Here is a 14,757-nt window from a genome sequence, read left to right as displayed (position 1 = left end):
CTGTATTTTCATGACTTTAAAAATTGTACATTCACACTGAAGGCATCAAAACTATGAATTAACACATGTGGAATTATATACTTAACAAAAAAGTGTGAAACAACTGAAAATATGTCTTATATTCTAGGTTCTTCAAAGTAGCCACCTTTTGCTTTGATGACTGCTTTGCACACTCTTGGCATTCTCTTGATGAGCTTCAAGAGGTAGTCACCGGAAATGGTTTTCACTTCACAGGTGTGCCCTGTCAGGTTTAATAAGTGGGATTTCTTGCCTTATAAATGGGGTTGGGACCATCAGTTGTGTTGTGCAGAAATCTGGTGGATACACAGCTGATAGTCCTACTGAATAGACTGTTAGAATTTGTATTATGGCAAGAAAAAAGCAGCTAAGTAAAGAAAAACGAGTGGCCATCATTACTTTAAGAAATGAAGGTCAGTCAGTGCGAAAAATTGGGAAAACTTTGAAAGTGTCCCCAAGTGCAGTTGCAAAAACCATCAAGCGCTACAAAGAAACTGGCTCACATGAGGACCGCCCCAGGAAAGGAAGACCAAGAGTCTCCTCTGCTTCTGAGGATAAGTTTATCCGAGTCACCAGCCTCAGAAATCGCAGGTTAACAGCAGCTCAGATTAGAGACCAGGTCAATGCCACACAGAGTTCTAGCAGCAGACACATCTCTACAACAACTGTTAAGAGGAGACTTTGTGCAGCAGGCCTTCATGGTAAAATAGCTGCTAGGAAACCACTGCTAAGGACAGGCAACAAGCAGAAGAGACTTGTTTGGGCTAAAAAAAAACAAGGAATGGACATTAGACCAGTGGAAATCTGTGCTTTGGTCTGATGAGTCCAAATTGAGATCTTTGGTTCCAACCACCGTGTCTTTGTGCGACGCAGAAAAGGTGAACGGATGGACTCTACATGCCTGGTTCCCACCGTGAAGCATGGAGGAGGAGGTGTGATGGTGTGGGGGGGCTTTTCTGGTGACACTGTTGGGGATTTATTCAAAATTGAAGGCATACTGAACCAGCATGGCTACCACAGCATCTTGCAGTGGCATGCTATTCCATCCGGTTTGCGTTTAGTTGGACCATCATTTATTTTTCAACAGGACAATGACCCCAAACACACCTCCAGGCTGTGTAAGGGCTATTTGACCAAGAAGGAGAGTGATGGGGTGCTACGCCAGATGACCTGGCCTCCACAGTCACCAGACCTGAACCCAATCGAGATGGTTTGGGGTGAGCTGGACCGCAGAGTGAAGGCAAAAGGGCCAACAAGTGCTAAGCATCTCTGGGAACTCCTTCAAGATTGTTGGAAGACCATTTCCGGTGACTACCTCTTGAAGCTCATCAAGAGAATGCCAAGAGTGTGCAAAGCAGTCATCAAAACAAAAGGTGGCTACTTTGAAGACCCTAGAATATAAGACATATTTTCAGTTGTTTCACACTTTTTTGTTAAGTATATAATTCCACATGTGTTAATTCATAGTTTTGATGCCTTCAGTGTGAATGTACAATTTTCATAGTCATGAAAATACAGAAAAATCTTTAAATGAGAAGGTGTGTCCAAACTTTTGGTCTGTACTGTACATGCCAGCCAGATCACCCATATCAATGTGCCAGCCACAGAGGAAGCCATACATGCCAGCCAGATCACCCATAACAATGTGCCAGCCACAGAGGAAGCCATACATGCCAGCCAGATCACCCATAACAATGTGCCAGCCACAGAGGAAGCCATACATGCCAGCCAGATCACCCATAGTAATGTGCCAGCCACAGAGGAAGCCATAGATGCCAGTCTGATCACCCATAACAATGTGCCAGCCACAGAGGAAGCCATACATGCCAGCCTGATCACCCATAACAATGTGCCAGCCACAGCGGATCCATAATAACACTGTGCCAACTATAGGAGAACTTAAATGTGCCCACGGAGGGGGCAGTCATAAATGCATTAAAAGAAAAAAATGACACCTCCAGCGTAAATCTCTCAGTGCCAGTTACAGATACCCCCAGAGATAGTATGCCAGCCACAAATAAACCTGTAAATGGGAGCCAGAGATGATCCCACAGACACCACCGATACCAACCAGATGGCGCCGCGAGGAAAAATCTACGTCATATTTATTGCAGATTATAATCCTTAGCAAATCTGCAGTGAAATCTTTTGCTTTCTGGCACTTAAAACGGTGCAGATTTGCCTCCGTTAATTTAATCTGCACCTGCGGAATTTGCTCCGGATCTGGGGGTAATTACAGCAAAATCCTCATCGCTATATTACTCATTGCAGAGAAAAAAAAACGCTGCAGACAATCCGCAATAGACCATGTCAATCATTTAATCCACCTGGAAAATGTCCACAGAAATATGGATGAGATTTTGTGACATCCTATAATTTCAGGTATGACCCACTATGTGCAATGACCCCGTCTACTCCACCGAAAATATTATTTTGAGGGAAAGGAGGGGTATTCAATTAGAACTTTTTCTATGGGGCCCCATGATTTCTATGTACATCCCTGGTCGGAATGAACAATTGTTGGTTTCGCCGAGCCAGCCGATCATCATTCGTTATGAAAGTTTCGCCTGATTTTGATGTATCTGGGGGTCATAACAGTTGTACTTACAAATGTAGAGACCCCCATAAAATTCAGCCGAACACACTTACAGTCATGGCCAAAAGTATTGAGAATGAGACAAATAGTAATTTTTCCAAAGTTTACTGCTTCATTTTTTGTAATGGCAATTTGCACATACTCCTGAATGTCAAAGAGTGATCAGCTTAACAGCAATTACTGTACTTGCAAAGTCAATATTTGCCCAGAAAATGAACTTTAACCCCCAAAACACATTTCAACATCATTGCAGTCCTGCCTTAAAAGGAGTAGCTAACATCGTTTTAGTGACTGATCCATTAACACAGGTGTGGGTGTTGATGAGGACAGGGCTGGCGATCAATCAGTCATGATTAAGTAAGAATGACATCACTGGACACTTTAAAAGGAGGCTGGTTCTTGGTATCATTGGTTCTCTTCAGTTAACCATGGTTATCTCTAAAGAAACACGTGCAGCCATCATTGCACTGCACAAAAATGGCCTAACAGGGAAGAGTATCGCAGCTACAAAGATTGCACCTCAGTCAACAATCTATCGCATCATCAAGAACTTCAAGGAGAGAGCTTCCATTGTTGTCAAAAATGCTCCAGGGCGCCCAAGAAAGACCAGCAAGCGCCAGGACCGTATCTTAAAACTGTTTCAGCTGCGGGATCGGACTACCAGCAGTGCCGAGCTTGCTCAGGAATGGCAGCAGGCAGGTGTGAGTGCTTCTGCACGCACTGTGAGGCGGAGACTCTTTGAGCAAGGGCTGGTTTCAAGGAGGGCAGCAAAGAAGCCACTTCTCTCCAGAAAAAACATCAGGGACCGACTGATATTCTGCAAAAGGTACAGGGAGTGGACTGCTGAGGACTGGGGCAAAGTCATTTTCTCTGATGAATCCCCTTTTCAATTGTTTGGGACATCTGGAAAACAGCTTATTCGGAGAAGAAGAGGTGAGCGCTACCACCAGTCTTGTCTCATGCCAACTGTAAAGCATCCTGAAACCATTCATGTGTGGGGTTGCTTCTCAGCCAAGGGAATCGGCTCACTCACAGTCTTGCCTAAAAACACAGCCATGAATAAAGAATGGTACCAGAATGTCCTCCAAGAGAAACTTCTCCCAACCGTCCAAGAGCAGTTTGGCGCCCAACAATGCCTTTTCCAGCATGATGGAGCACCTTGCCATAAAGCAAAGGTGATAACTAAATGGCTTATGGAACAAAACATAGAGATTTCGGGTCCATGGCCTGGAAACTCCCCAGATCTTAATCCCATTGAGAACTTGTGGTCAATCATCAAGAGACGGGTGGACAAACAAAAACCAACAAATTCTGGCAAAATGCAAGCATTGATTATGCAAGAATGGACGGCTATCAGTCAGGATTTGGTCCAAAAGTTGATTGAGAGCATGCCAGGGAGAATTACAGAGGTCTTGAAGAAGAAGGGGCAACACTGCAAATATTGACTTGCTGTATTAACTCATTCTAACTGTCAATATAACCTATTGGTACTCATAATATGATTGCAATTATATTTCTGTATGTGATATAAACATCAGACAAACACTAATAAAAACCAGAGGCCAGCAGATCATGTGAAAATATCATTTTGGTGTCATTCTCAAAACTTTTGGCCATGACTTTATATCAGCAGGATTGGCCAACAGCATAATGGGTATGGGGGGGGGCACCCAACTCTTCCCGAACAGATGATGTCAGAGAAGGATCTGGCATGTGGGATTTCCAATGGCTGATCCCTCTGTGCTTTTCTAGATGAGCTAAATGGACCCCCGATCAGCAGGGGCTACATCAGCTTCCCCCTGGAGTGTCACTTTAATGCTGCCGTTTCATGGTGCTGACCATCTCAAAATCCCACTAGGAAATTTAAAGTGGTCACGTTCCAATGTAAAATGCCTGGTTTTGCTGAGTTCTGCGTTTCACGTCGGACGTCGTCAGTAATCTCAGTGACAACTTAAATATCCTGCGATCAGCAGCTCCGGGGAGTTAATGCAGTAATGGATGGATACCTTAATGAATTCAGCCGCTCAATCCCCTCTCAGTCAGTAAAGCAGGCTTAGGGAGGGCGCAGGTTATATTTAATGTGTCTGACACTCCGGGGTATCGGAGAGAATTACTACAGAAACCGCCGGATAGAAATCAGTTTACAAACAGCAGAACTATTTTATTATTAAGATACGGAAGAATTCCCAACTTTTCTCGAGTCCTGAATGACCAATCTGCCATTGAGGATACAAGGAAAGTTGGGTGCCAACCTCTATGGACATTGTGTACATTAATGGTCAGATTTGTCTTTCCAGGAAAGCTGGGTGCCAAACTGTATAGGAGCTGTAATAGAAACCATCAAAGATATCACCCGCTTTCCTAGTCAGAATTACCCAGGAAAGTAGTGTCAATCTCTACGGGTGCTGTAATATTGTCAGTATTAACAGTTACCCAGCTTTTCCAGACATCTGTGTTTTAAGGAAAGCTGTGTTTCAATCTCTATAGGAGCTTTAACAGATCACCCAGCTTTCCTAGTCAAATTTACCCAGGAAAGTACTGCCAACCTCTCTGGGTGCTGAAATAGTGTCAGTATTAGCAGTCAACCAGCTTTTATAGGCAAGGAAAGCTGGGTGTCAATCTCTACAGGAGCGTTAACAGATCACCCATCTTTCCTAGTCAAATTTACCCAGGAAAGTACTGTCAACTTCTTTGGGTGCTGTCATAGTGTTGAATTTGAAGTCACCCAGCTTTCTTAGGCATCTATGACTCAAGGAAAGCTGGGTGCCAACCTCTGCTGACTCGGTTGTGACACATACAAAATCTTTCCAAGACTCGCCATTTGCCACTTAAGAAAAGCTGGGTACCAACATATACAGCTGCTGTTATGGCGTCAGTATTAGATGTCACCCAACTTTTCTAAATATGACACAAGAAAAATTGAATGCCAACCTCTACAGGTGCTGTAATAGAAACTATAGTTGATGTCACCCAGCTTTCCCAGACAGATTTGCATCGCAAGATTAAATGAAAGTAGTGCCAACCTCTATGGGTGCTGTAATGGTGGCAATATTAAATGTCACCCAGCTTTTCCAGACAGAGTTGTCATCTATGATGCAAAGAACGTTGGGTGCCAACTCTGCTTTGATACACCTATGAAATATAGCCAAGCTTTCCTATTTAGATTTGCCATTTTTTCCACTTTCGGAAAGCTGGGTGCGAACCTCTATGGGTGCTGTAATGGCGGCAATATTAAATGTCACACAACTTTTTCAAGCAGAGTTGCCATTTTTGATTCAAGGAAAGTTAGGTGCAGGCCTCCATGGACTATGTATATTAAATGTCACCCAGATTTTTTACCATTTGTTACTAAAGGAAAGCTGGGTGCCAATCTGTATGGGTGCTGTAATGGCTCATATATTAGATGTCACCCAGCTTTCCTAGACATAGTTGCCCTACATGATTCAAGGAACAATGCCAGCCTTATGGCTTTTCCAGGTACGTTTGCCATTCATGCTGTAATAATGTCTAAATCTTATGTCACCCAGCTTTCCACAGCAGATTTGCCATTTATGCCTCAAGGAATTCAAGGTGCCAACGTCTACAGATGCTTTAATGGCATCCATACTGGATATCACCCAGTTTTTCCTGGCAGATTTTCCATGAATGACTATACAGAAGCTGGGTGCCAACTTCTAAGAGCTCGGTAATGGTGCCATATTAGATGTCACCCAGCTTTTCTATGCAGATTTGTTTAGTGTCATATTTTATGGTCACTGTAATAATGCACATATAAAACGATACTCAACTTTCGAAGTTAAATTTGCCATTCCAGACTCAAGGAAAGCTGGGTGCCAACCTCTATGGGCTCTGTACTGGCATATATATATATTTGATGGCACCCAGATTTGCCTAGTGCCACCCTCTATGGGCTCCGTAACAATGCACATATAAAACGTTACCCAGTTAGATTTGCCATTCATGACTGTAGGAAAGCTGGGTGCCAACCTAAATAGAAGTTTTAATGGCGCCCGTATAGGAAATCCTAGATAGAATTATCATTTTTACGAAAAGCTGGGTGCCAGACTTAAAGGGGGTGGTATCAAATATCACTCGGCTTCCTGCTATGACTCAAGAAAAGCTGGGTGCCCACTCTTATGGGAACTGTAATGGCATCCATATTGCCTGCCACCCACCTTTCCCAGATAGCATTGCTATTTATCGCTTTACCATCCATATTTTACGTCACCCAGCTTTCCTAAAAAAAAAAAAAACAGATAGGGGCGACAGTTTTATGGGTAAGGTTTTTTAAAGGGAAATTGCAGTAAAATATTGGGTCTCCAAACCCCTGACTGCGGTGGCCCCAGCCCCCCATATCCCATGTTTTGGCACCCGGACCCTCTTTCTAGCTGCCGCCAGGTATTTGCATTTCTGCATAGTCTGGATTTATATCTCTTCCAGGGCTAAGAAAAGCACGGAGCTGCTGGACATCTTGCCAATCTCCCGGCTTGTTCTTACAGGACATTAAGAATTGATGAATAAATACAGCTTGTGTTCAGACGCGGCTGCTGCCGAAGCTTCTTCAACCTCCGGAAAGTTGAAACCAAATCACCAAATCTTAGCGGCCAAGAGTCAATAGGGTAGAGTTGGGGAATCGGCCGCTCCACGGCGGAGGCAAATCCTAGAGAACCTTAAAGTGGTATTCACATCTCCAAGATCCTATCCCAATATGTAGTAGGTGTAATAATAATCATATTAGCAAATACCTCCAATTAGAAATGTAGAATAGTTCTTCTGATTAGCTATGTCGCTTACCCCATGTGCAGGGCCTTGCAGTAGCTTAGGAATGCATGGTTATGACCACTCATATAGTGAAAGTTAGTTAGCTAATAGCATGGATACCTAGGCTACTGCAATGCCCTGTACATGAGGTAAGTGACATAACTAATTAGAAGAACTACACTACATTTCTAATTGGAGGTATTTGCTAATAGTATTACACTTGCTGCATATTGGGATAGGATATTGGAGATGGGAATACCTCTTTAAAGGCAAATTCTTCTATTATTTTATCCAGTTATTTTGCATGTGCTTGTGATGTCACCTTCTGATGGTGAATCTGCACCTATGGGTGTAAAAAAAAATCTGGAGCTGAAGGGTCCAACTAATTATTTGCATATTTTTTTCTAAGTAAATTTTTTCTTTTTTTTTTGTCTTGTGTAATACGTTGACTTTCTCTTGCACCAAATTCTTCAAAATGGTTCATGAATTTTTCCCAAAATATTAAATGATTTTTATCTTAAACCTGTTTTGTAATTTTTTATTTTTAATTTTTAGTGCAAAAAATAACATGTTCTGCTAAACTGTTCCAAATATTTTTTTTTGCAAAAATTCCAGACATACGTACAATCGCTCCTCCACGGGAGAGGGGGGAATATATGTGAGCAAAAGGAGATGCAATTTGATAAATCAGCCGAAATCATCTAGAATCCCAAACCCCATCCACAATGGCGAACATAAAGAGAAAAAGAAGCAGGCAAAACACATAGAAATAGACTTTAAAAAAGGTGCAAATTAAAAAGAAAAAGGCGAAAAACACCAAAAACTAGACAAAAAAAGACACAAATGCAATAATGAATTGAGCCCAGAATGATTGATAAACCCGTGTTCTGCTGATTCTAGCCCCAATGAGGGATTTATGGTGTCTGTAGTTTTCGATATGTTGAAGAAATACAAGTTTGCTTAGTGTAAAGTTTTTGGGATCGCTGCTGTCCTTGGTACTGGGCTGTCGGTGACGCAGGCAGAGAACAGGGTCAGGTCTGCGCTGTCATCCCTGGAACTGAAGGACAGTATTTCATGCCTGGCACAGAAAGCTGCTTTTATATATCCAAACTCCCAGTTTTCTCTCTTACTGCTGTGCCCATGGTTCTTGTACTGAGCAGTGTGAGATCTCAGCAGCAGCAGAGAGGAGGGACACTGAGGAGCTGTCAATCAAGCTAGGAGGGCGGAGATTTAGCACCAACAAGGATGAGGGGTGCTGTGGAGCTGCCAATCAGTCTAGGTAAGATTCAACAGCAATAGGGAAGAGGGATACTGCAGAGCTGTCAATCATGCTAGGTGAGCATAGATTCAGCAGCAGGGAGGAGGGACCTTGAGGAAATGTCAGACTAGTTGGGCAGAGGTTTAACAGCAGCAGGGGCAAAGAGCAATTAGGAGCTGTCAATTAGGCAAGGTGGGTGGAGACTTACATCAGGGCCACTAAGGAGCTATTAGTCAGGCTAGGTGAGCAGAGATTCAGCACCAGGAAGGAGGGACCTTGAGGAAATGTCAGACTAGATGGGCAGAGGTTTAACAGAAGCAGAGGCAAAGAGCAATTAGGATCTGTTAATTAGGCAAGGTGGGTGGAGATTTATGAAAAGGGATGAGGGCCAGTGAGGAGCTGAAAATCAGGCTAGGTGGGCAGAAATTTAGCAGCAGCAGGGAAGTAGGACACTGGTGAGCTGTCAGTCAGGCTAGGTGGGCAGAGAATCAGCAGCAGGAAGGAGGGACACTGAGGAGCTGTCAATCAGGCTAGCTAGGCAGAAATTTAGCAGCAGGGAAGAGGGACACTGAGGAGCAGTCAATCAGACTAAGCAGTGGAGATTTAGCAGCAGCATTCAAGAGGTATACTGAGGAGCTGTCAGTCAGGCTAGGCTGGCAGAGATGAAGCAGGGAAGAGGGACACTGAGGAACTGTCAGCCAGGCTAGGCTGGCAGAGATGCAGCAGGGAAGAGGGACACTGAGGAGCTGTCAGCCAGGCTAGGTGGGCAGAAATTCAGCAGCAGCAGCAGGTACACTGAGGAGCTGTCAATCAGGCTAGGTAGAAAGAGATTTAGCAGCAGCAGGGAAGAGGGACACTGAGGAGCTGTCAGTCAGGCTAGGCTGGCAGAGATGCAGCAGGGAAGAGAGACACTGAGGAGCTGTCAGCCAGGCTAGGCTGGCAGAGATGCAGCAGGGAAGAGGGACACTGAGGAGCTGTCAGCCAGGCTAGGTGGGCAGAAATTCAGCAGCAGCAGCAGGTACACTGAGGAGCTGTCAATCAGGCTAGGTAGAAAGAGATTTAGCAGCAGCAGGTAAGAGGGACACTGAGTAGCTGTCAGTCAGGCTAGGCTGGCAGAGATGCAGCAGGGAAGAGGGACACTGAGGAGCTGTCAGCCAGGCTAGGCTGGCAGAGATGCAGCAGGGAAGAGGGACACTGAGGAGCTGTCAGCCAGGTTAGGTGGGCAGAAATTCAGCAGCAGGTACACTGAGGAGCTGTCAATCAAGCTAGGTAGAAAGAGATTTAGCAGCAGCAGGGAAGAGGGACACTGAGGTGCTGTCAATCAGACTAGGCGGTGGAGATTTAGCAGCAGTAGTCAGTAGGGACACTGAGGAGATGTCAGTGAGGCTAGACGGGGTAGATTGAGTTTAACCTTTCAGAACATATTATACAGCCATTCTAATATGGATTTTCAAAGTAAGTACACAACCCTCATCAGGTCTAAGAGTTCTATTTAATTATGAATCATGGTATATTGTGATATCTGGTGATAAGTCTGTTTTAAATTATAAAATACCTACTGCTTACAGCGGCCACTAGGGGGAGCTTTTTCCATAAGTATTCATTAAGCACTTGGCTCCCCCTAGTGGTGGTTGACATAGAATAATAAAAAGAAAGTGCCAATTTAGAGGAATAGTTCAAAATATCTGATAAACCGGCACCTATCACGTCCCTATAATGCGGAGTTGAATGAATTTTTTCTGTATATTTTGTAATGGTTGTGTGCATAGATAAAGCACCATGTAATGTATATTAGTATATTTGCAATTCTTTGGTCCTTCCATTGGTCCGGCCTCATGAAGCGCAGCAGCTCCCGCCGATCGCCATCCAGTTCAGTGCAATGCAGCATTTATCAGATGCAGGCGGCCGATGATCTCCCGGGATGCTCAGGCTTCAGCTGCAGGCGTCTCTCACAATGTGCTGAGCTGAGGAGAAGAGATGGAAGGAAACTTGGAATAAACTATGGCAGGATACAGGGCTGTGATACAGTAACACACAGCCGCTACACTGTATGGCCACAGCCAATAGAGGCAGGCACAGGAGCAGGGGAAGCACAATCCATCTGCAGAGCAATTAGTGAGGGTTTTATCCTCTCTGCATCCTGTGGCATTGAGCTCCGCTGCACATTGCATCCCAGTCCCGCAGCACATTGCATCCCAGTCCCGCAGCACATTGCATCCCTGTTGGAGTTGGAGGGTGTCTGTCCTCCTGGAGCACCCCCTGTGTGTGTCAGAGGAGGGCTGGCGGCTCCAGTCAGTGCACAGATCCCCGCATTGCCCGTCTACTGGAGGAAAGACGCAGAGATGCTCAGACGTCCTGATCAGAGCCCTCACCTGAACCTGGCAGATGCCAGCTGTCTCCTGGGGTGAAGCCTGGCATTCTCCGAAATCAAGATCCGGGGTAAGTCCCTATTACAGATTGCACTAATTATTCCGGCATATTCAAGGGCACCGGTCTGGTAGACACCGCAAGCCGCTGGCACCCAACTTTTAACCGATTAGATACCCTTTAACGGAATCCGTCGCAGTCATGCCAGGCAGGTGCCCCTACCCCTGTGCACATATCACTGCAGCTGTTGCACCCGCTGCCTATTCAACCAGTAACTGGCATGACACACAACTGGTCCCCTATCACCTATTCCGGTTGCACCAGTAGGGGTGGGGGGCACTTCTTGGATTCAGATCTATACTGGTTTTCTGCCAGGGAAGATGATGATGTGTTCGTGACATTAAAACAGGTCACTGTGCTCCGGCACAGCAGAGCCGAGTTTGTAAGATGCAGCAGACCCGAGTTTGTCTTGGTGAAGAGGCTGCATTATCATAGTAATGTAGTGATACAGCAGATTCGGCCAAGAGAGGACACAGACAGAAGAGGGCCCCTGTGTAAGAGCAATATATGGGTCAGCTTTGGATGTAGTAGTGGCCCCCTTACCTCTGGGGACCTGCACCAAGGGTATGTCCGCATCTGGATTCGGCTCTGCTACATGGAGCAAAGGTTGGAGATAGAGTTCTGCTGCACAGTGGGCTTCCGTCCTGCTTCACTGCAGCTGTAGTAGGTGACAGGTGCACAACCTGGGGGCGCTGGAGTTCTTTTTGGAAATCCCAGCATCAGACAAGAGACCTAACCTTCTAGTCCCAGATTAGGAAAATATTGATCGGTGCAATCACCATGTCCTGAGACTCAAGGGACACTCACCCCAAACTCAGGACCGTGTGAGAGCAGCTGATATCAGGACAGGCAGCGTGACGAGATAGAAATGGCTGATAACAGGGAACAGTAGATTGTGTCTAATTGTGCACAAAACCAATGTGTAACAAAAACCTGATGGATGGGGAACGAAAACCCAGACATTGGGGTCTCAATACAGTTCTGACTTCTGCACCCCCTATGTACATCCCTAATCCCCCCTGACCCATCCCTGAATAAGTATTAGGGTTATTGTGCTACAAAGTCCAAAAAGTCTCCCCATCCCAGCAGCAGTGTTATTGTTATGGGGCCCCATTCTTGACCTGAAGGCACCATCATCAGATTAGAGGAGCTATTGGCACAATGTGTTGTCTGTCAGTACAACGGTGACCCCCCATCAGGACAGTCTGTAGACCACCAAGGATAAAGCAGCCGCACCACACAATGATAGATATAGATAGATAGATAGATAGATAGATAATAGATAGATAATAGAGAAATATATATGTAAATAGAAGGATAAATAGATAGATAATAGATGATAGATAGATAACAGATAGATGATAGATAATAGATATAGATAATAGATAGTAGATAGATAATAGATAGATAGATAATAGATAGATTATAGATAATAGATAGATGATAGATAGATGATAGATAGATAATAGAGAGATAATAGAGAGATAATAGATAGATGATAGATAATAGATAGATAATAGATGATAGACTGATAGATAGATGATGGATAATAGATATAGATGATAGATAGATGATAGATAGATAATAGATAGATGATAGATAGATAATAGATAGATAATAGATAGATGATAGACAGATAGATAATAGATAGATGATAGAGAAATATATATGTAAATAGAAGGATAATTAGATAGATAATAGATGATAGATAGATAGATATAGATAATAGATATAGATAATAGATATAGATAATAGATAGATAGATAATAGATAGATAATAGATAGATAGATGATAGATAGATAACAGATAGATAATAGATATAGATAATAGATAGTAGATAGAAAGATAATAGATAGATTATAAATAATAGATAGATGATAGATAATAGATGATAGATAATAGATAGATAATAGATTATAGATAATAGATAGATGATAGATAATAGATAGAGATAGATGATAGATAATAGATAGATAATAGATGATAGATAATAGATAGATGATAGATAGATAATAGATAGATAATAGATAGATGATAGATAGATGATAGATAGATAATAGATAATAGATAGATGACAGATAGATAATAGATAGAGATAGATGATAGATAATAGATAGATAATAGAGATAGATAATAGATAGATAATAGATAGATGATAGATAGATGATAGATAGATAATAGATAGATAATAGATGATAGATAATAGATAGATGATAGATAATAGATAGAGATAGATGATAGATAATAGATAGATAATAGAGATAGATAATAGATAGATAATAGATAGATGATAGATAGATGATAGATAGATAATAGATAGATAATAGATGATAGATAATAGATAGATGATAGATAATAGATAGATAATAGATAGATGATAGATAATAGATAGATAATAGATAGATAATAGATGGATAGATAGATAGTAGATAGATAATAGAGAAATATATAACGTATAAATAGATAGGATAAATAGATAATAGATAGATGATAGATAGATGATAGATAATAGATGATAGATAATAGATAGATGATAAATAGATAGATGATAGATAGATGATAGATAGATGATAGATAACAGATGATAGATAATAGATAGATGATAAATAGATAATAGATAGATGATAGATAGATGATAGATAGATGATAAATAGATAATAGATAGATGATAGATAGATAATAGATGATAGATAATAGATATATGATAGGTAGATAATAGATAACAGTTAGTCCTAGATAGTAGAGCTAAAGTGGTCAGCTGTGTGGCTTTTGTTGATCCAGGCTTATTAATCTGTCTGAACCCCGTGGCTGGGAGAAGCTTTTTTTCCTGTTCCCCTGGATCCCGTCTCTATAAATTAGGTCATTCATATATCTACAAATCCGTGTCCCACTATAGTCAGAGAGCGATTAATACCAACACAAGAAGCAGATCAGCGCATCTATCTATACAGTCCTCAGGGCTCCGCCATGCTGCAGTGTGTACATGATGTGTGCAGTGTCAGTGATTCTGCTCCTTAAAAATAAAATAAATAAAACTAGAACTATATTTCTCAGTCAAAGGCCGAGGTGTGATGAACCAGACGCACACAAAGGCAGATTAGTTGCATACGTACATGGCCATTCACCCACAAACCGCTCTGAAGTGCAATTGGCTTGAAATTAGCGCCGTTATGCTGATTGGCACAATGTATGATCCCATTCATAGAGAATGCAATATAGAAATATTTTTAGGATTTTTTTTCTGTCTGGGTCAAAATCAATAACAAGCTGCACATCATGTTTATATTACTACATGGTTAAGACTTGAAGGATGTACAGACTCCACCCAAAGAAAGGAATGCATATATTGTACATAGGAGCAGTATTATAGTAGTTATATTCTTGTACATAGGGGCAGTATTATAGTAGTTATATTCTTGTACATAGGAGCAGTATTATAGTAGTTATATTCTTGTACATAGGGGGCAGTATTATAGTAGTTATATTCTTGTACATAGGAGCAGTATTATAGTAGTTACATTCTTGTACATAGGAGGCAGTATTATAGTAGTTATATTCTTGTACATAGGAGCAGTATTATAGTAGTTATATTCTTGTACATAGGAGCAGTATTATAGTAGTTATATTCTTGTACATAGGAGCAGTATTATAGTAGTTATATTCTTGTACATAGGGGGCAGTATTATAGTAGTTATA

At 42.3% G+C, this 14,757-nt stretch overlaps 1 protein-coding gene across 1 annotated transcript in view; it reads left to right on the top strand.

Moving 5' to 3' along the window:
* The first annotated feature begins 10,537 nt into the window (after window positions 1-10,537).
* LOC141162365 (testis-expressed protein 2-like) overlaps window positions 10,538-14,757 on the top strand; it is a 46,552-nt gene continuing 42,332 nt past the window's right edge. The window contains exon 1 of the mRNA XM_073648407.1: window positions 10,538-11,072. The gene's annotated coding sequence lies outside the window, so the exon portion shown is untranslated. The remainder of the gene's footprint in view (window positions 11,073-14,757) is intronic.

This window comes from Phyllobates terribilis, unplaced genomic scaffold (assembly GCF_046119375.1).
Source record: "Phyllobates terribilis strain yellow unplaced genomic scaffold, ASM4611937v1 Scaffold_9__5_contigs__length_417890890, whole genome shotgun sequence".
Taxonomy (NCBI): domain Eukaryota; kingdom Metazoa; phylum Chordata; class Amphibia; order Anura; family Dendrobatidae; genus Phyllobates; species Phyllobates terribilis.
This window is presented reverse-complemented; position numbering and strand designations above follow the sequence as displayed.